Raw genomic sequence first — 21756 nt, forward strand, 5'->3', positions numbered from 1 at the left:
TCCTTGGCAATAAATCCGACAGTCGACAGCACAAACCAAATCATAGCACCAAAAAACATGTTCTATCATGGTGGGATTTCCAGAATTGTACGTCCGGGGAGAAACTCAGGTCTCACAATGTAATTGTTGATTCGTTTTTACATTTTCAGCACGTTTATCGATTTGCGTCCCTCTCGGATAATTCCTTCGTGATCCTTTATTTTGACTTTGAGAGTATTTAATTTTGTATACCTCATACTACAATGCACTTTCATAGTTATTGATAAAATTTCGTTATTTGCTATTCTTCTCGGTCTTGCAACGTTTATGTTCAGTATTGTAAACATCAGATTGCAATCATACCAGACTAGTACTGGGGAGCCTTATACACCGTAAATGCAAAATTAAATAAAACATTGAGCACAAATTAAGATTTCCAGGTAGACTAAAGCTCTGTGTCCAAAAGTGACGTCGTGCCTCTCATTGTTCGGATTCTGTTTGCGATCCGTACATATAACTTTTGAAACAGAGAAGAGTCCACTGCAGGGCAAGAGATCAACTGTAGACCACAAACTGTAACGTAAGATAAAACGACGTTTTCCGTTGACAGGTATTATGATAATCTCCCCATGGCCGGCCTTTGTTTGAGCTAGCTTCATCTGAAGGAGAATCAGTCGTTACTGTTCAGATTGTTTTCAATATTCGTGAATGGAGAACGCTTGTTGTACTCAATGCCGCTGCAAATACAAACCATCACACGAATGTGCAGATTGCAAATCGGCGCTCAATGTAGAACAAAGTTTGGACCACCATACATCTACTGATATACGTGGGTCACTACAAAAGAAGTGCACACTATTTTTTTTTTAAATCCATCTTTTATTCTACATGTTTGAAAGTTTTACAGAGTGTAGATACATCCTTTCGGAACAATATTTTCATTTCTCCACATAATTTCCATCCCTCTCAACTGCCTTACACCATCTTCGAACCAGCGCCGGTATACCCGCACGGTAAAATTCTGGACGAACCTGTTGGAGCCACTGTGGTCTTTTGTTCTTGCGTGAATTTGCATGATGCAACTCCATTGATTGCCTCTTCGTCTCTGGTGAAAAATGATGGGGCCATGTTTCATCACCTGTCACAATTCTTCCAAGAAATTCATCCCCACCATTCTCGTGCTGTTCCAAAAGTTCGCTGCATACCGTTTTTCTTGTTTCTTTGTGAGCCACTGTCAACATCCTGGGAACCCACTGGGCACAAACCTTTTTTAACGCCAACACTTCCAGAATTCTGCAAACACTTCCTTCCCCTATCCCAAAGTAGCGTGACAATTCGTTCACTGTGATGCGTCTGTCAGCAGTCACCAATTCGTTAACTCTCTGCACATTATCTGGAGTGTATGCAGTACGAGGCCTGCCGCTGCGAGGACAATCCTCAATATTGTCGTACTCCATCACGTATCCTGCTTGCCCACCGACTAACTGTACTGCGATCGACAGCAGCATCTCCACACACCTTTTTCAACCTCTTGTGGATGTTTCCCACTGTCTCGTTTTCACAGCACAGGAATTCTATGACAGCACGTTGCTTCTGACGAACGTCAAGTGTAGCAGCCATCTTGAAGACATGCTGTGACGACGCCACTCACGGGAAGATGTTGAACTAAGTTTTAAAACACGCGGGAAGGATGTATCGACACACTGTAAAACTTTCACACATGCAGAATGAAAGCTGTATTTTTACAAAAATAGTGTGCATTTCTTTTGGAGTGCCCTCGTAGAAAGTTCGTTAAGTAGTGGCCATTTTGTCTGTACCAGCGGTAATCAGTTACTGATATTTCGTATTCTTGTCTGTACCAGCGGTAATCAGCTACTGATATTTCGTATCCTGTGAAAATCTTTTCAAAGTAAGATGCATCTCACTACCACTACCCTTTGAAGTAGGTGGGATTGGAGTTCGAAGTTCAGCCCTACCAACATGACAGGTATACTTCTAAAAGCATTTCAACCAGAAATCCAAGTAACAACTGTCAGTGTTGGCAAAATAAATTCAGCACTCAACTTTCTCAGAACCGACATAGTCGAGAATAACTATGTAACCCAGAGAAACAAAATGTGCAGTGAAGTAGGGCTCCCGTATCAAGAAAAGTTCTAACGGATTGGAAGCTTAATACTTTCATGACAACTGGCCTGACAGGTGAGGTGTGGAACAATACTCATAACAACCAACTTGTATCGGATGCTACGACAACATAGCCTTATGTCATCCATATTGGACTGTGGTTAGGAAACTATCACTGTTGATGACAATAAAAGATAAATTAAAACGATACCCTGTATCAGTCACTTTTCATTTACTTCCACGAAGCGTTTCGATGGCTTACCTCCTCCTTTTGAGGTGGATCAGTGCATTACAAAAAGGTATTGTAATCCACTGATCCACCTGAAGCTTGGGGTGTAAGCCCTCGAAAGGTCTCGTCGAAATAAATAAAAGTGACTGATGTGGATGATGGCTTTCATTTATCTTTCATTAGAACAGCATGGTATTAAGTCACCAATGAAACGATTCCAGCGTGAACACAGTCACTCTATCAAAACTGGGGATTCGGCAAATTATGACAAGTGTAATACAAAAATACCCTTGCACACCGATTCAGACATCACTATGCGCAAGAGATCTGGTAACAGATGCCACAAAACTTTCATCACTACTGAGAATGGCAACACAGTTAGTCGAGATACAAGAAGTTGTGACATCAGACCGAAAAGCAATATCCCAGAGAGGAAAATAGTTACTACTCTGGCTATCGGGCCAATTTGTACATCACATTACACTCTTAGCATCAAAAACACCGAGTTTAACGAAATTTAAACTAATAACATTACACCAGAAACAGCAGAAAAAACGGAATTATCAAAAAAAGTTATGCAAACTGCGCACATGTATCTGAGATACTGCCCCCAGAGTGTACATTGCTGAACTCTCTATTTTTTATTTTTATTTTGTATTTAATGTCAGTAACTTAACCCATTATGTTATTAGTATTTTAAGTGCAGCTTATGCTCTCAAAGAAGGATGAAAATGAAGAAGAAACTACGGAGAAGAATTTTATTTTATTAATTTATTATTTTTCATGGGGAAACAAGATATTTGACTGCTCCGTAATGCAGCAATTTTTTTTTTTTTTTTGGTCATCAGTCTACTGACTGGTTTGAAGCGGCCCGCCACGAATTCCTTTCCTGTGCTAACCTCTTCATCTCAGAGTAGCACTTGCAACCTACGTCCTCAATTATTTGCTTGACGTATTCCAATCTCTGTCTTCCTCTACAGTTTTTGCCCTCTACAGCTCCCTCTAGTACCATGGAAGACATTCCCTCATGTCTTAGCAGATGTCCTATCATCCTGTCCCTTCTCCTTATCAGTGTTTTCCACATATTCCTTTCCTCTCCGATTCTGCGTAGAACCTCTTCATTCCTTACCTTATCAGTCCACCTAATTTTCAACATTCGGCTATAGCACCACATCTCAAATGCTTCGATTCTCTTCTGTTTCGGTTTTCCCACAGTCCATGTTTCACTACCATACAATGCTGTACTCCAGACGTACATCCACAGAAATTTCTTCCTCAAATTAAGGCCGGTATTTGGTATTAGTAGACTTCTCTTGGCCAGAAATGCCTTTTTTTCCATAGCGAGTCTGCTTTTGACGTCCTCCTTGCTCCGTCCGTCATTGGTTATTTTACTGCCTAGGTAGCAGAATTCCTTAACTTCATTGACTTCGTGACCTTCAATCCTGATGTTAAGTTTCTCGCTGTTCTCATTTCTACTACTTCTCATTACCTTCGTCTTTCTCCGATTTACTCTCAAAACATACTGTGTACTCATTAGACTGTTCATTCCGTTCAGCATATCATTTAAGTCTTCTTCACTTTCACTCAGGATAGCAATGTCATCAGCGAATAGTATCATTGATATCCTTTCACCTTGTATTTTAATTCCACTCCTGAACCTTTCTTTTATTTCCATCATTGCTTCCTCGATGTACAGATTGAAGAGTAGGGGCGAAAGGCTACAGCCTTGTCTTACACCCTTCTTAATACGAGCACTTCGTTCTTGGTCGTCCACTCATATTATTCCCTCTTGGTTGTTGTACATATTGTATATGACCCGTCTCTCCCTATAGCTTACCCCTACTTTTTTCAGAATCTCGAACAGCTTGCACCATTTTATATTGTCGAACGCTTTTTCCAGGTCGACAAATCCCATGAAAGTGTCTTGATTTTTCTTTAGCCTTGCTTCCATTATTAGCCGTAACGTCAGAATTGTCTCTCTCGTCCCTTTACTTTTCCTAAAGCCAAACTGATCGTCACCTACCGCATTCTCAATTTTCTTTTCCATTCTTCTGTATATTATTCTTGTAAGCAGCTTCGATGCATGAGCTGTTAAGCTGATTGTGCGATAATTCTCGCACTTGTCAGCTCTTGCCGTCTTCGGAATTGTGTGGATGATGCTTTTCCGAAAGTCAGATGGTATGTCGCCAGACTCATATATATTCTACACACCAACGTGAATAGTCGTTTTGTTGCCACTTCGCCCAATGATTTTAGAAATTCTGATGGAATGTTATCTATCCCTTCTCTCTTATTTGACCGTAAGTCCTCCAAAGCTCTTTTAAATTCCGATTCTAATACTGGATCCCCTATCTCTTCTAAATCGACTCCTGTTTCTTCTTCTATCACATCAGACAAATCTTCACCCTCATAGAGGCTTTCAATGTATTCTTTCCACCTATCTGCTCTCTCCTCTGCATTTAACAGTGGAAATCCCGTTGCACTCTTAATGTTACCACCGTTGCTTTTAATGTCACCAAAGATTGTTTTGACTTTCCTGTATGCTGAGTCTGTCCTTCCGACATTCATATCTTTTTCGATGTCTTCACATTTTTCCTGCAGCCATGTCAGCTTCCCTGCACTTCCTATTTATTTCATTCCTCAGCGACTTGTATTTCTGTATTCCTGATTTTCCCGGAACATGTTTGTACTTCCTTCTTTCATCAATCAACTGAAGTATTTCTTCTGTTACCCATGGTTTCTTCGCAGCTACGTTCTTTGTACCTATTTTTTCTTTCCCAACTTCTGTGATGGCCCTTTTTAGAGATGTCCATTCCTCTTCAACTGTACTGCCTACTGCGCTATTCCTTATTGCTGTATCTATAGCGTTAGAGAACTTCAAACGTATCTCGTCATTCCTTAGTACTTCCGTATCCCACTCCTTTGCGTATTGATTCTTCCTGACTAATGTCTTGAACTTCAGCCTACTCTTCATCACTACTATATTGTGATCTGAGTCTATATCTGCTCCTGGGTACGCCTTACAATACAGTATCTGATTTCGGAATCTCTGTTTGACCATGATGTAATCTAACTGAAATCTTCCCATATCTCCAGGCCTTTTCCAAGTATACCTCCTCCTCTTGTGATTCTTGAACAGGGTACTCGCTATTACTAGCTGAAACTTGTTACAGAACTCAATTAGTCTTTCTCCTCTTTCATTCCTTGTCCCAAGCCCATATTCTCCTGTAACCTTTTCTTCTACTCCTTCCCCTACAAGTGCATTGCAGTCGCCCATGACTATTAGATTTTCGTCCCCCTTTACATACTGCATTACCCTTTCAATATCCTCATACACTTTCTCTATCTGTTCATCTTCAGTTTGCGACGTCGGCATGTATACCTGAACTATCGTTGTCGGTGTTGGTCTGCTTTCGATTCTGATTAGAACAACCCGGTCACTGAACTGTTCACAGTAACACACCCTCTGCCCTACCTTCCTATTCATAACGAATCCTACACCTGTTATACCATTTTCTGCTGCTGTTGATATTACCCGATACTCATCTGACCAGAAATCCTTGTCTTCCTTCCACTTCACTTCACTGACCCCTACTATATCTAGATTGAGCCTTTGCATTTCCCTTTTCAGATTTTCTAGTTTCCCTACCACGTTCAAGCTTCTGACATTCCACGCCCCGACTCGTAGAACGTTATCCTTTCGTTGATTATTCAATCTTTTTCTCATGGTAACCTCCCCCTTGGCAATCCCCTCCCGGAGATCCGAATGGGGGACTATTCCGGAATCTTTTGCCAATGGAGAGATCATCATGACACTTCTTCAAATACAGGCCACATGTCCTGTGAATACACGTTACGTGTACTGATAATATTTGCCCGCACCTCGTGGTCGTGCGGTAGCGTTCTCGCTTCCCACGCCCGGGTTCGATTCCCGGCGGGGTCAGGGATTTTCTCTGCCTCGTGATGGCTGGGTGTTGTGTGCTGTCCTTAGGTTAGTTAGGTTTAAGTAGTTCTGAGTTCTAGGGGACTGATGACCATAGATGTTAAGTCCCATAGTGCTCAGAGCCATTTGAACCATTTTGATAATATTTTCTCGAGCTACCAGCAGTGTCAAGTGGTTTAAAATCCACGAGCTTCCAGCCGAGTACTCCTCAGCCGTTGTCATGAGGTGATTGTCTTTTGGTTGCTTCCTTCTATGACGTCACTGGCTCTCGCTCCACCGTCCTATAAGACAGTGTTAGGGTCAAGCTCCTGTCGCGCCCGCTTCAACCTTGCGATGACCAGGTCCCAAGCGATGCTGAGCTGCAGGCCACTGTCATTAATGGGGATCTTGTCACGAATTTCTGTATAGATAACTTCTATAATGAAGCTGTTCCAGAAACTATTAGTCCATGTAATTACAGATTTCTCATCGAATGCAATACGATGGCCATTTTCTCTGCTACCGCTGATTTCTCAGGATACAGTAGGTGAAAACATCCCTCATGTTCCACACAGCGTTGTGCAAAAGTTCGGACAGTAGTCTGACATAAAACTGTCCCTCCGAACAGTACATTACATACTCCTGGAATTCTGAGGCGTGCATCGTCTTCCATAGACCTGAAGAGTTGTCGAAATTTTCTGGAGCCCAGAAGATCGAATCGATTTCGTGTCTCATTAGGAGCCGGCAAACCTTTTCTGTTACTGAGCTACAGAACAACAACAACGCAAGCTTCTTCGAGTTCTCCCTGTCGTAATGCTTCCGTATTTTCGGAAAGATGGTTTGAGAAATCTGGCTGTTGTTGTGGCTGTTTTCCTTGAATACTTCGCGTAATTGTCTGACTTCCTTCCGCAGGCTTTCAGCGTCTGAGGCGGCTTCCGCTCAATGCACCAAGTTCATCAGAATAGAAACGTCTGCTATGGATGGTGATAGCTGTCAGCGTGCAGATATCAGTTCGTATGGGTGGGTTTTCGACAAACACTGTCGCTAAGGCACGCATCTGCTTTACGGCGGACGAGGTCGTCACGGAACAGCAAGGTACCATCTGTTTTTACCTCCATTGTGAACTTGAGGTTGTTGTGGATATTGCTCCAGTGGTCCAAGAATTCTCCCAGCTTTTCACGTGCAACGTGTAACCAGACAACGAACGTATCGCCAACTTAACGAAAATGCTTTGCAGGAGTCGTGTCCAGAGCAATATCCTCAAAGTACTCCATAAACAGTTTGGCTATAACTGGAGGTAATGGGCTCTCCGTCGCGACGTGTTCCACCTGGTTAAAATATTCTCGATCGTAAAACAAAAAAAAAAAAAAATAATAATAATAATAATAATACGATGGTGTTCAGAGTGTGTTTAAATAAATCCACAGAATTTTCGCCAAATAACTGGGAGAGAAGATCTATAGAATCTTGGATGGGAACGCGTGTGAACAATGACACTACAAACCTGATCATAATATCTTCTTCTGCAAGACGCAGACATTTGATTCGACTGATAAAGTCGGTCGTACTCTTGATGTGGTGCACACAGTGACCAACTTGAGAAGTAACGAGGCTAGCCAGATGTTTCGCGAGTATGGAACGCGGCGATCCAGTGGTGCTCACTATGGTACGTAGAGGTGTATTCTTTGCTCACACTGGTACATACAAGTATGTTCTCCTCGTGAACCTTTGGGAGGCCATACAATGAAGGGCCGCGCGGTTAGAGGCGCTATGTCACTGACAGCGCGGCGACACCCTCCGGAGGTTCGAGTCCTCCCTCTGGCATGGGTGTGTGTGTTGTTCTTAGCATAAGCTAGTTTCATTAGTGTGTAAGTCTAGGGACCGATGACCTCTGCAGTTTGGTCCCTTCAGAACTCACACACATTTGAACATACAATCTAGGGTGGTCGATGTGCCCGAGGGAGCAAATTTTTAATGACATTCACATCCACTGAAGACCTCTTGAGAAACTCCGACGTTTTCCTCATAATTCTGGATGTTGCGTCAGTTGATAATTTTTCATATGTCTCCTCCTCCAGCATCAATCGAATCTTCACGTCATAGTCGGCTTGTTCCATGATGACGACTGCATTGCCCTTGTCAGCTAGCAGGACTATGAGGAGAGGATCGCTGAAGAGTTCGTTGCGACCGTTAGGCTTAGCTCTGGTCACGTTAGAGGTCGGCAGCTTGTCTTTTGAAAGAATGCTTCTTATTTCTCGACGAATTTCTTCTGGAGTTTCACTGTGCATCTTAAGAACTGCTTGTTCCACACCACTTACTATGTTAGGAAAAAGGTACATAGCGGCGATGGTGCAAAATTAGGCCCCACCTTAAGAGCCGACATGGCACCTGCGTCGATGTTTCTGTCGTCATGTTGATAACGGCGCGTTCTATTGTTTCCTATTCTGCCCAATGCTATTTCTGTGACGATGGACTTAATTTGCCTTTCTGCCTTACAGCGGCCGTCATGTATGACGACATTTGTTGTACTACTGTATTGTATTCTTCTAGTCACAATCCAAATCTGACAGCGGCTGCGTAAGCCGCAGGTGGATGACCCTTAGCTCGGGACCGTTTGTACCCAACTGCCTTCTAGTGACATGTGTCCTCTCTCGCAGCAGGGCAAAGCTGGCACCACGAAATATTCCCTTGGCCGCAGCAATGTTGTTATGCTGGCTCACGAAGGCCAAACGTGGAAACGTCTTCTCTTCACGGCAGCGTAATAGGAACGCTAGAGAGCCTAATAAAATAGCCTTCTTAACATGTTCCTTCCCCAGGCGCTTGATGCTGTGCCATGTTTCATCCCCGTAGAGGTACGTAATATATAGATGCATGGTTTCACGGCGATATGTACTGACACAATTCTATCCAACTTTCAGCCACATCAAGTGGCTTAAAACCCTAACAGTGGTCATTATCCGTTGCTGAAACTTCCTGTTCTCAGAACCTTGGTGCATTGAGCGGAAGTCGTGTCAGATGCTGGAAAGCTACTGATGCAACTCAGCCATTTACGGAAAGTATTCAAGATAAACGGCTACAACAATAGCAAGATTTCGCAAGCCATCCTTCTCAAAAGACGTAATCAGAAGACCTAGAGAAGGATACAAAGAAGCTAGGGCTTTTGCTGTTCCACGTATCCGTGAGAGGTAAGATTAGCTTGCCTCCGAAAGCGGCTAAAATCGATTCAGCAGGCCTGTGAAAGATAATGTAGGTCTCTGAACTCCAGAAGAATATAAAATACCCTGTGGGTATTGTCAGTTTTATGTTGGACAGACTGTGTTTACTACTGAACAACTCAGTATAGTACATGAGACATGTTGTCGCTTTCGGTACGCTGAGAAATCCGCGGCAGTAGAGCATGAGCTAGAAAATGGTTGAAAAATGGCTCTGAGCACTATGGGTCTTAACATCTATGGTCATCAGTCCCCTAGAACTTAGAACTACTTAAACCTAACTAACCTAAGGACAGCACACAACACCCAGTCATCACGAGGCAGAGAAAATCCCTGACCCCGCCGGGAAGCTGGAAAATGGGCATCGCATTGTATTGACGAGATAGCTATTACAACGTGGATAACAGTTTCTGCGATAGCTTCATAAAAGAAGCGGTCAGGATAAAGAGTTGTGAAGACACTCTCAATAAAGATGGCTGCTTCCAGCTGGGTACAGCTTTTGGACCCGACCGTTGGGCGGTTGAAGCGGGTGCGGCGGATGCACAACGAAAACACCACTTCATATGGCGCTGGAGGGAGAACCAGTGACGTCACAGAAGGGAGCAACCGAAAGAGTGGCACCACTTGACAATGGCCGAGAAGTACTCGGCCGAAAGCTCGTGGACTTTAAACCAATTGAGGCGGTTGGAAGCTCGAAAGAAACAAGATCTTCAGTTTCATAGATGGGATTTCAACAAAATATCAGAATTCATTCATTCAAAGAGAGACAAAGATTTCAGAACAAGGAGAAGTTACATTATAAGAGCGAAAGCATGTACAGAACAGAACCAGTATGAAAAGGCTTATAAGCATGTTGCAGGCAGTTTGTACTGCTACATAACTGTTCAGAAAAAAAGACGAAACTTGGCTCTGTTTCTGAGGTAATTAGCATTGGGTTAGACACTCAGACCATTGTGCCGCCTGTATTCAAGTGATCCGCCAGAGTCAGTACCGGCAAACGTTTTCTTCTTTTGGTCTCCTAAAACTGAACAAGAGAGAGATACGATAATTTTATGTAGCACGCTAGTAAGGATCGAATACGAGCCAACGGCTGAGCAGTTTCGTATGCTATAATCTACGTTGGTTGTATGCAATGGGAAGATTGAATCTGCTCGTGCAACGAATTGATTGGCTAATTTCAGTGCTAATTAACTCGGAAACGGAGCAACGTGTCGAATTTATTTCTTAACTACTATTTCTTAGCACAGCCTACCCTGTAACACCTGTACAAGCTTTTCAGATTCTTTCTGACCAACCTGTATAGTTTTCAAAAATATCATTACCATGTTAATATTTTTTCCATTTCCACAAAATGAAAAAATAGATCCGTATAACTACATTTTCAAGTGAGGGGAAATTCAGTTTAAATAAAAAAGTGAACAGATTCCAGAAAAGAATTCTAAAAGAATTGTTCTGTCCCATGTTCTCCACCGAATTTTTTTTGTTTGTTTGCAGAAACAGAAAAATAGAAAGCAGATAGCTGTGTTGGTAGAGAATCTGGCCGCGAAAGACTAAGGTCTCAGCTTCGATCTCGGTTCGGCCCATAGTGCTTTTCTGCCACGTTAAGTTTCGAGCTTACAACATTTTCTCACACGAAAATTTGGCATCCTTAAAATTCATGTCTACTACACGTATAATACTGGAAGTGCACCTTCGTCAATGTGCAACTGAAGACTCAAAAACAAAGATTGAATTTTTCTTTTTTCCAAAACGACCGATACAGGTACGCCCTTCCAGTTTAACTATCATTTTAAAATCTGTAGGAATGTTTGCTTGAGCGTAGTGTTCTGTGTGTGCGTGACTGCACCAGTGTCTAATGTTCCAAGATGTTGTTAACAACAAAAGGTGGCTCTCACCACAGTTAAATGTTTTACATCTTATCCACTCTAAGTAACGGCGGAATACTTTTTTCGAAACTCAGAACTCTTAAGAAAGAAAGTCCGGAGCTATTTTCCATATCTATTTAATCTATTACGAGAGTCAAGCAAGCAGATCACACGTAATTTTATAGGATAATAAGGAGCGGAAAGCGTGTGAGACTTACGTGATGTATGCTGCTGCTTATTGAATGGGTTCAGGAGTGCTGCTTCTTGCTGGTGCTTAAGTCGTCTGCTCCTCGTATCTTTTTATCACACTGTCGTCAGTATCTCCAAGGAGCAGCTGGTATCTCACCGGAGAACAGGCAATTGTCACGATTGATGTTAGGTAACGTCTTTTGGTTTTGCAATCACTTCTGGATTAACAGATGTTCGCAACGTGCGGCCAGGTCATTATTCTCGTTATCCATTAAAAGTATAATACCATTCGTAAGTATTTAAAATGTCACAGACTATCAAACAAATCAAAATCAGAACACAATACGCAAGTCATAAGATATTACTGAAAGGTCGTGGTCGTCTAGGAATACGGATGCTCGTTTACAGTTCAAAATTTGCTCTCTACCGTCTCCATATCCACTAGTTTTAAGTCATGAGCTTGCAGACGGCGGTTCGATTTTAGGATCCGTCCGAAACATTCTGCCCCATCCTACAAGTTTCTCTCAGCATTGAATGACAGGCTAACAAAATTTGGCAGGAGTTGGAGACCAACATTGTCCTGGCAATAACTGAACGTTACTATTCGTGTAAAAGAGACACGTGGGCATATCCATATTCAAAAAGATCTCACTTAACTGTAATCGTACACTGTTGACAATGATTGGATACTGGGTGTTCAGGCGTAACAACAAGCGCCAGCACGAAGATCAAGAACGAGACAGCAGAGGGGGCTGTGAGACGACGTCAGCCAATAGCAATCTAACTAGGACGCCACCATGACAGGGGCGGCCTCTACACGAAGAGAAGACGGCACACTATAAGACCCGTGACTTGTGAACTTCTGTGGTCAGCTTGCATGGAATTTGTATCTATCGAAAGACATTGATTAAATGCATATCGCCAACTGATTGCGACCCACATTGTACGTACGCAATTTAAGTATTGTCAATTCAGTTACTGTAATGAACTCCATTAATATGATTTGCTTGTATGTTGTATAGCAATCCGAGAAAGCATCTTCCTCTTGTTTATTGTTGTGGTCTTCACTCCTGAGACTGGTTTGATGCAGCTCTCAATGCTACTCTATCCTGTGCAAGCTTCTTCATCTCCAAGTACCTACTGCAACCTACGTCCTTCTGAATCTGCTTAGTGTATTCATCTTTTGGTCTCCCTCTACGATTTTTACCCTCCACGCTGCCCTCCAATACTAAATTGGTGAGTCCATGATAACTCAGAAAAAAAATGCCCTACCAACCGATCCGTTCTTCTAGTCAAGTTGTGCCACAGATTTCTCCTCTCTCCAGTTCTATTCAATACCTCCTTATTAGTTATGTGGTCTACCCGTATAATCTTCAGTATTCTTCTGTAGCACCACATTTCTAAAGCTTCTATTCTCTTCTTTTCCAAACTATTTATCGTACACGCTTCACTTCCATAACTACACTCCATACAAATACTTTCAGAAACGACTTCCTGGCACGTAAATCTATACTCGATGTTAACAAATTTCTCTTCTTCAGAAACGCTTTCCTTGCCATTGCCAGTCTACATTTCACATCCTCTCTACTTCCACCATCATCATTTATTTTGCTCCCCTAATAGCAAAACCCATTTACTACGTTAAGCGTCTCATTTCCTAATCTAATTTCCTCAGCATAACCAGACTTAATTCGACAACATTCCATTATCCACGTTTTGCTTTTGTTGATGTTCATCTCATATCCTTCTTTCAAGACACTGTCCATTCCGTTCAACTGCTCTTCCAAGTCCTTTGCTGTCTCTGACAGAATTACAATGTCATCGGCGGACATCAAAGTTTTTATTTCTTCTCCATGGATTTTAATTCCTACTCCGAATATTTCTCTTGTTTCCTTTACTGCTTGTTCGATATACAGATTGAATAACATCTGGGATAGGCTACAACTCTGTCTCACTCCCTTCCCAACCACTGCTTCCCTTTCATACCCCTCGACTCTTATAACTGCCATCTGCTTTCTATACAAATTGTAAATAACCTTTCGCTCCCTGTATTTTACCCCTGCCACCTTTGAAAGAGAGTATTCCAGTCAGCATTGTCGAAAGCTTTCTCTAAGTTTACAAATGCTAGAAACGTGGGTTTGCCTTTCCATTATCTATTTTCTAAGATAAGTCGTTGGGTGAATATTGCCTCATGTGTTCCAACAATTCTACGGAATCCAAACTGATCTTCCGCGAGGTCGGTTTCTACCAGTTTTTCCATTCGCAGGCAAAGAATTCGTGTTAGTATTTTGCAGCCGTGGCTTATTAAACTGATAGTTCGGTAATGTTCACATCTGTCAACACCTGCTTTCTTTGGGATTGGAATTATTATATCCTTTTTGAAGTCTGAGGGTATTTCGCCTGTCTCATACATCTTGCTCACTGGATGGTAGAGTTTTGTTAGGCCTGGCACTCACAAGGCTGTCAGTAGTTCTAATGGAATGTTATATACTCCCGGGGCCTTGTTTTGACTTAGCTCTTTCAGTGCTCTGTCAAACTCTTCACGCAGTATCGTATCTCCCATTTCATCTTCATCTACGTCCTCTTCCATTTCTATAATATTGTCCTAAAGAACATCGCCCTTGCATAGACCCTCTATACACTCCTTCCACCTTTCTGCTTTCCCTTCTTTGCTTAGAACTGGGTATCCATCTGAGCTCTTGATATTCATGCAAGTGGTTCTCTTTTCTCCAAAGGTGTCTTTAATTTTCTTGTAGGCCTCTACATCCTTACATTTGTCCTCTAGCCATCGCTGCTTAGCCATTTTGCATTTCCTGTCGATCTCATTCTTGAGACGTTTGTATTTATTTTTGCCTGCTTCATTTATTGCATTTTTACACTCCTGGAAATGGAAAACACATTGACACCGGTGTGTCAGACCCACCATACTTGCTCCGGACACTGCGAGAGGGCTGTACAAGCAATGATCACACGCACGGCACAGCGGACACACCAGGAACCGCGGTGTTGGCCGTCGAATGGCGCTAGCTGCGCAGCATTTGTGCACCGCCGCCGTCAGTGTCAGCCAGTTTGCCGTGGCATACGAAGCTCCATCGCAGTCTTTAACACTGGTAGCATGCCGCGACAGCGTGGACGTGAACCGTATGTGCAGTTGACGGACTTTGAGCGAGGGCGTATAGTGGGCATGCGGGAGGCCGGGTGGACGTACCGCCGAATTGCTCAACACGTGGGGCGTGAGGTCTCCACAGTACATCGATGTTGTCGCCAGTGGTCGGCGGAAGGTGCACGTGCCCGTCGACCTGGGACCGGACCGCAGCGACGCACGGATGCACGCCAAGACCGTAGGATCCTACGCAGTGCCGTAGGGGACCGCACCGCCACTTCCCAGCAAATTAGGGACACTGTTGCTCCTGGGGTATCGGCGAGGACCATTCGCAACCGTCTCCATGAAGCTGGGCTACGGTCCCGCACACCGTTAGACCGTCTTCCGCTCACGCCCCAACATCGTGCAGCCCGCCTCCAGTGGTGTCGCGACAGGCGTGAATGGAGGGACGAATGGAGACGTGTCGTCTTCAGCGATGAGAGTCGCTTCTGCCTTGGTGCCAATGATGGTCGTATGCGTGTTTGGCGCCGTGCAGGTGAGCGCCACAATCAGGACTGCATACGACCGAGGCACACAGGGCCAACACCCGGCATCATGGTGTGGGGAGCGATCTCCTACACTGGCCGTACGCCACTGGTGATCGTCGAGTGGACACTGAATAGTGCACGGTACATCCCTACCGTCATCGAACCCATCGTTCTACCATTCCTAGACCGGCAAGGGAACTTGCTGTTCCAACAGGACAATGCACGTCCGCATGTATCCCGTGCCACCCAACGTGCTCTAGAAGGTGTAAGTCAACTACCCTGGCCAGCAAGATCTCCGGATCTGTCCCCCATTGAGCATGTTTGGGACTGGATGAAGCGTCGTCTCACGCGGTCTGCACGTCCAGCACGAACGCTGGTCCAACTGAGGCGCCAGGTGGAAATGGCATGGCAAGCCGTTCCACAGGACTACATCCAGCATCTCTACGATCGTCTCCATGGGAGAATAGCAGCCTGCATTGCTGCGAAAGGTGGATATACACTGTACTAGTGCCGACATTGTGCATGCTCTGTTGCCTGTGTCTATGTGCCTGTGGTTCTGTCAGTGTGATCATGTGATGTATCTGACCCCAGGAATGTGTCAATAAAGTTTCCCCTTCCTGGGACAATGAATTCACGGTGTTCTTATTTCAATTTCCAGGAGTGTATATTTTCTCCTTTCATCAATTTAATTCAGTATCTCTCTGTTACCCAAGGATTTCTATTAGCCCTCGTCTTTTTACCTACTAGATCCTCTGCTGCCTTCACCATTTCGTCTCTCAAAGCTACTTCTTCTACTGTATTTCTTTTCCCATTCTTGTCAGTCGTTCCCTAATGCTCTCCCTGAAGCTCTCTACAATCTCCGGTTCTTTCAGTTTATCTAGGTCCCATCTCAAATTCCATCTTCCTGGGTACCCTATATTACACGAATGGGCAGGGTACCTCACTGGGAATAGGGTATTTCTCAGAGAAGAAAAAACCTCAAGGCGCTAATAGGAATACATCACGGAAACATTGTTTAATGTACGACTAAATCCCCAACATGTAATAAGATTTCATTTATTACAGGCTTAGGCACTATGGAACTACAATAATTTCAAAAGTACGCAAACATTACACGATCTGCCGAAAGGGCCAAATTAGCCAATGGCACCGTCAGTGATTTTTTGCTGGCGTAAGGAGAAGAACAAGTTTCAGACGGCTCCTTGAGGCCATGTCCGGAGTTGCTTGGGTGAGGAGTTGTAGAATTTTGGAACACGTATTATATTCGAGTATAATGACTTTTCTGGAGACTAGAAATCTACTCTGTAGGAATCAGCATGGGTTTCGAAAAAGACGATCGTGTGGAACCCAGCTCGCGCTATTCGTCCACGAGACTCAGAGGGCCATAGACACGGGTTCCCAGGTAGATGCCGTGTTTCTTGACTTCCGCAAGGCGTTCGATAAAGTTCCCCACAGTCGTTTAATGAACAAAGTAAGAGCATATGGACTATCAGACCAATTGTGTCATTGGATTGAAGAGTTCCTAGATAACAGAACGCAGCATGTCATTCTCAATGGAGAGAAGTCTTCCGAAGTAAGTGTGATTTTAGGTGTGCCGCGGGGGAGTGTCGTAGGAGGGTAGCTATTCACAATATATATAAATGACCTTGTGGATAACATCGGAAGTTCACTGAGGCTTTTTGCGGATGATGCTGTAGTATATCGAGAGGTTGTAACAATGGAAACTCGTACTGAAATGCAGGAGGAATTGCAACGAATTGACGCATGGTGCAGGGAATGGCAATTGAATCTCAATGTAGACAAGCGTAGTGTGCTGCGAATTCATAGAAAGAAAGATCCTTTATCATTTAGCTACAATATAGCAGGTCAGCAACTGGAAGCAGTTAATTCCATAAATTATCTGGGAGTAAGCATTAGGAGTGATTTAAAATTGAATGATCATATAAAGTTGATCGTCGGTAAAGCAGATGCCAGACAGATTCATTGGAAGAATCCTAAGGAAATGCAATCCGAAAACAAAGGAAGTGGGTTACAGTACGCTTGTTCGCTCACTGCTTGAATACTGCTAAGCAGTGTGGGATCCGTGCCAGATAGGGTTGATAGAAGAGATAGAGAAGATCCAACGGAGAGCAGCGCGCTTCGTTACAGGATCATTTAGTAATCGCGAAAGCGTTGCGGAGATGATAGATAAACTCCAGTGGAAGACTCTGCAGGAGAGACGCTCGGTAGCTCGGTACGGGCTTTTGTTGAAGTTTCGAGAACATACCTTCACCGAGGAGTCAAGCAGTATATTACTACCTCCTGCGTATATCTCGCGAAGAGACCATGAGGATAAAATCAGAGAGATTAGAGCCCACACAGAGGCATACCACGAACAATACGAGACTGGAATAGGAGGGAGAACCGATAGAGGTACTCAAAGTACCCTCCGCCACACACCGTCAGGTGGCTTGCGGAGTATGGATGTAGATGTAGATGTAGATACGTATTGGAAACACGACGTTGCCGGTTGAGATTGGTGCTGACATTACACAGTTATAGACCTGCCACCCAGTGAAACCTAAGGCAGAGCCTGAGACATCTATTGGTTGATAAGATCATGTCATGTAGAATGATATCGTGGCAGAGTTCAGTGTAGGTTAAATCCATTACGTTGTTCAGGTAGGTATGTGAGCTTAAATTAAATTAAGTAATAAGTTCAGCGTCTTGATAATGACGATTGTATATGCACAGGCGAAACGGGCAGTCATATAAACAGCACAGGATGTTAAATGTAGAAAGAGGAAAGAGACAAGAACATCTAGTTTGTAACAAGGTATCGTTTAAAGACAAGACAATAGATTCACGAAAAAGATAGTAGAAATGTAATACAATGTACTGAATCAAACAAAATTATTCGAAATGTCTTCTAGAGAATGTGGAAAAACACGATGAAAATGTAATAAAATGATACCGTTGAAAACAATTAGAGCATGACCAAACAGAAATTTATGTAAATGAGACATGATTTTCTCAAATGAGGCGTCAGATTAAACCCCAGAGACATACATGTATGTGTTGTCTATGTTTCCGTTAGATACGTTTATCGTTCATAAGACGAATCAGAAACACAGGAAGTTTATAATGAAAATGATGGCATGCATGAAATAATTCCCGATGAGATGTATAAAACAGCTGTAACTATGGAAAAAGAAGAGTGCTTGAAGGCGATTATGTTTGAGTAAGAAGTCTAAAGTTGGAACCAAAGAGATATACAGAAGGAATATGTAAAATTATTTATAGAAAGTCTGTGATTGAAGTTAATTCCCCACAACTGAAACCATTCCGTGTTTGTTTTACTTCAAGTGAATGGAGACAGAATATGATATGAAAACCTATAGATCTATCTTGTACGACGTACAAGATATTCACTAAAACTGGGACTGCCCGATTTGTAGAAACATCAGAAATTAATGAGACAAAAGGAACAACGCAACTTTAGGACCGGAAATAATGTCGTGAGTGTGAATTATCTTGTAGCGAGCGCTACACACGTCGATTGTTGTGGTCACGCGCGTCAGCTCCCCTCGCGCCATCCAGATACGCAGTTGGAACGTGAGTTGAGTTACTTTGCGGTGACCAATTAGTGGCATTAACCGCCAAGTTTGTGTCCGCCGCATGGAGCACTGTGTTGGCGTTAATTACTCACTCCTTGGAGTTATAACTCTTTCACTTTATGTTTATTCTGTGCCCTTCTTGCTCTATAACGGACTTGCCGCAGTGAATACACCGGTTCCCGTGAGATCACTGAATTTAAGCGCTGTCGGGCGTGACCGGCACTTGGATGGGTGACCATATAGGCCGCCATGTGCTGTTGCCACTTTTCGGGGTGCACTCGGCCTCGTGATGCCAATTGAGGAGCTACTCGACCGAATAGTAGCGGCTCCGGTCAAAGAAAACTATCATAACGACCGGGAGAACGGTGTGCTGTCCACACGCCCCTCCTATCCGTATCCTTATCTGAGGATGACACGGCGGTCGGACGGTCCCGATGGGCCACTTGTGGCCTGAAGACGGAGTGCTTCTTGCTGTATATTGACTTGTCGCCCATAGCAACCGATACTTTCTGTTCTGTTACTTCGACTTATAAAACTTTCAAGTATTTTCTGAGTGTGTGACTGAATAAGTATTAAGTACAGGTAGCGCTATATACGATATAATGTTCCGCTCAGTTGTGACACGACGTGATTATCGCTGAAAAGACTGGTCCGCAGTAATACTGATTACAAGATGGAACGATCTGCAGTATGGCGACTGGCCGTTCGCCTCCTGCCGTTTTGGCCGCATAATCCAGTTCTCTTGTTTCTCCAGGTCGAGGTCAGCTTTTGCTGTGCCAGAATTACAGCGGATGCGACCAATTTTCATTGACATTGAGTCAGCTCCATCAACGCTAAGTTTCCGGAGTTCAGTATATAATCACGGCTCCACCGGCAGAGAACGCCCACCAAAGATTGAAGACATAGCTTATTCGCAGAGTCGCAGTGTCACAGGAAGACCATATCAGGCTAGCGCTGACTCAGGAAAACAAGGGCGGCAGAAAATCGCCCCAGTATCTGCATCACCTTCGTAGCGAGGTGGACACCGGAATAGTGTCTGACCATCTCTTGCGCTCTCTATGGAGCAGCCGCCTGTCGCCGCGGGTAAAGGCGATCATAACGTCGCAGACAGAGATGGCCCTGGACGCTATTACAGAACCAGCCGACCGCTCCGAGAGAACAGGTTAATGCTGTGACAATGGTAGTGGTGCGTCCATGACACTTCTCGTCTCACGCGCGGATTACGATGGTCTGTCCGCCAAAATTGATGCACTCAGCCTTCAGATTTCCACACTGATGCGAAAGAAGGTACTGGTCGGTAAACAAGACGTAGCCTCAAGTGATCTAGCACCAGTTCCTCGATTCATTCCGCAACAGAACCCGGTCCGCCTACTTGTTGGTACCACAGAAGATTCGGAAAGCAGGCTACAAAGTTCACTGGCGTCTGCTCCGATCCAAATGCAAACTGTGGCTGGTCGCAGGCACTACCAACTGCCCAACTAATCACGGCGCCTATTCTTTACTGAAAGGGTATCAGGCCGGAAGCATATAATAGACACTTCAGTATCCTGCCAGAGCGCCACTGTGCTGTCACAGACCACCCACTACTTTTAGACTGTCCGCTGCAAATTATTCTGCAGTTGCGATGCACAGCACTTGGCGTGAAGGGCTGATTTTAGGACTCCGCCGTCAGTTCACATAGGATTATACTGTAGCGGACGTGGCCGAAACAGTTATAGGCGCTGATTTGATAGCCGACTATGGGTGCGCGTCATTTACGACGGCGGCCGAGTTTAGGTTTGTTCTGCGCATCTGACGTCACAAAACACAGACAATCAACAGAGAACAACGTTGCCAGAGCTCGACTGCAGTGCAGAGCACAGACGAGTGGCTTCAGTTTTAGAAACGTTCAGTCATGAATAAGGTAATTGAACAAAAGCAATGTCTTGATAGTAGACTTTCTTTTATAGAAAGTTTGGGAAAAGCATTCTTTATACCAATTGCTTCATATTCTATTAACTAATTAAACCAAACAAGCAGTAAGCCTCCTAATTCAGGCGATAGCAAGGAAAGGTGGTGTATAATTCTCACGAACCGCTTTTTCGCAATAAAGAACAGCAGTAATTGTTTATTTCATATTGTACTTCGACAAAATGTGAGTAATTCATAGTCATACCAACAGTGTTTGTCGAAATTTTGTGTGATATTTTAGAGTCCTCCAAATGGCGAACTGCGTTAGCGTAATGGTTAAGGTGTTTGGCTGCGAAGCGAAAGATTCTGAATTCAAACCTTGTTCGGCGCTTAATATTTTCTTTATTTAAAAGCAATATCGAAGTGTCTTACTTCATGAATTTTATTCATTTGAATGTAATTTTTTGAAATTTCTAGTGCTTTGTCTCTTCATTATAATCATAATAAGTTTTCGGTTTTTCTAATTTTGTCCTCCAATATTTCTTTCCACACCAGTTAAAAACAGTGAAAAGGCACACATACAATATTCATGTTATCTGTTTTGTTTGTATATCTTCTCTTCCACTGTCGCTGTTTTACTATTCATGTTGAGATATATTCTTTGCGACAGTATTAAAAGTATTATTTAGAGCAGAATTTCGACTCGTACGTTGCCGAGCTACTTGACTGTCTGACGCAATGCTTTGCTTCGCTGCTTTGGCAACATCATCATATTCAATGTTTTCGTCAACTGATCTATGTTTTGGCAAGTATTTGCTGTCCATTGTGACAAACACAAATTGTTTACGCACTGTGCCTCACTGACAATATATTTTAGTTTCTATGTTTTATTAAATCCACAATTCAAATCACAATACTTTGCCAATTTTGTTTTAATCAGAAATTTTTATAAAAAAGCGAAATGACTCTGGTATAAATAAAACTTTTATTACAGTCGAGAAAAGCGGAATATTTCTCAATATTACATACGACTGGTACTTAAATTAAATGAGATATTGTTATACAGTAATTTTTATATGAAATTTAGGTATCTTGTCCACGTTTGATTCTCAACATTGTG

General features: G+C 43.3%; 1 protein-coding gene across 3 annotated transcripts in view; it reads right to left on the bottom strand.

Annotated features, from left to right (window-relative positions):
* The window catches only part of LOC126234262 (uncharacterized), an 84746-nt gene extending 73078 nt beyond the window's left edge, over positions 1-11668 (bottom strand). For all 3 annotated transcript variants that reach the window (XM_049942956.1, XM_049942957.1, XM_049942955.1), the window contains exon 1: positions 11550-11668. The gene's annotated coding sequence lies outside the window, so the exon portion shown is untranslated. The remainder of the gene's footprint in view (positions 1-11549) is intronic.
* Positions 11669-21756: the final 10088 nt, after the last annotated feature.

This window comes from Schistocerca nitens, chromosome 2, assembly GCF_023898315.1.
Source record: "Schistocerca nitens isolate TAMUIC-IGC-003100 chromosome 2, iqSchNite1.1, whole genome shotgun sequence".
NCBI classification, from domain to species: domain Eukaryota; kingdom Metazoa; phylum Arthropoda; class Insecta; order Orthoptera; family Acrididae; genus Schistocerca; species Schistocerca nitens.